Source organism: Morus notabilis, unplaced genomic scaffold (assembly GCF_000414095.1).
Source record: "Morus notabilis unplaced genomic scaffold, ASM41409v2 Scaffold841, whole genome shotgun sequence".
NCBI lineage: Eukaryota > Viridiplantae > Streptophyta > Magnoliopsida > Rosales > Moraceae > Morus > Morus notabilis.
The window spans coordinates 527,829-529,176 of record NW_010358201.1 but is presented as its reverse complement, the minus strand read 5'-3'; the positions used below and the strand labels follow the sequence as shown (position 1 = coordinate 529,176).

Here is a 1,348-nt window from a genome sequence, read left to right as displayed (position 1 = left end):
TTTTTTTTTTTGAACTGAGAAATCTTTTGACCACTATTACTAACCGGAATGTCAACTTCTCCGATTCCCAATTCAAGCAGTCCTACAGCAATCAACTCAGAGCTTGAGGTACAAAAGCAATTATATATATATAGAGCTCCAACATGCTGAAATATTAGTTATATATGCTTTATTTATATACTTTTTTTTTTTTTTTGCAACTCATATAGGAACTCCAACAGGAAACGAGCAACTTACAACATCAGCTCCAAATGGCTGAGCAACAATTAAGGTACTCGTTTGGTCCTTTTTTTTTTTGTGTGGTTACCGAGTATAATTTGTTAAGAATCTTGATGTCCTATTAGATACAATTTTTGTTTTTTTAAAAAAGAAGTGTGACATTTTAAGTAAAGCGTCATTCGTTTGGCTCGTTTTAGTTAAGAACTTAAATTAAAAAGTATATTTTTTTAAAAAATACTGTAGCATACTTTTAATTTGAGTAATTCTCGTATACTGTTTAAGGATTTTTGAGCCGGATCCTCAGTCCTTTTCCTCAATTGAGGAGCTTGAATCATGTGAGAACAACATTTTGGCAACTTTGACACGTGTCGCAGAAAGAAAGGTAAAGAACATTCACCTCTGTATCATTTGTTGTATTAAACTAATTGTGTTCAACTGTAATCAGTGGATTCGATTTTGTTTTTGTTTTTATATGGGGTGGAGCTTATTTCTCTCACTTTATTCAAGAAATAAAACTACCATAGTGGGCTAATCTGTCGTTTTTTTTTTTTTTAATTATTTTATGTAACGATTGAGCGGCAATATCATTTTCAATAAATAAAAGATATGCAAATTGGTCTATAAAGAGATTATTTAGTACGCTGTATGGCCCAATTTGCCACTCGGCGAGGGCCTCACCTGGTCCGTTTGCTTTGGGCCAGGTTGGGCTGCGAATAGGATCTTGACCAACTTTGGACCAGAAAATCTAGAGAAATGCCCAGTGAGAGTTTATATTTGTTGGTCCATTTTTAGCTGTCTCGCCAGTACCATTTTGGCAACTTATCTAACTGTTGAGTAGTTTTAGTAATTAGTATTATAATGTGACCAAATTTTTAAAATTAAATGATATTGAAAAATAATATTGAACGGATAACCAATAGAACAAGAAATTCGGGACAACATATTGTAGTAAGGGATATATATTGATTTGAGTCTCATTTCTTAAATGCTATAAGATTTATGTACTTTATTTGTTACAATTTCTCTTTTATATAATGAGTTTATGTTCACTCAACTCTTCTACTTCTTTGTTTCTGTTTGTAGAAAGATTTATTAAGCAACCACTTTTCAGCTTATGATCCAACAAGTG

At 32.2% G+C, this 1,348-nt stretch overlaps 1 long non-coding RNA gene across 1 annotated transcript; it reads left to right on the top strand.

Annotated features, from left to right (window-relative positions):
- The first annotated feature begins 89 nt into the window (after positions 1-89).
- LOC21399664 lies at positions 90-1,320 on the top strand. The gene is made up of 4 exons (XR_002901654.1): positions 90-108; positions 210-271; positions 502-601; positions 1,303-1,320. It is a non-coding gene; the product is annotated as an uncharacterized LOC21399664 (long non-coding RNA).
- Positions 1,321-1,348: the final 28 nt, after the last annotated feature.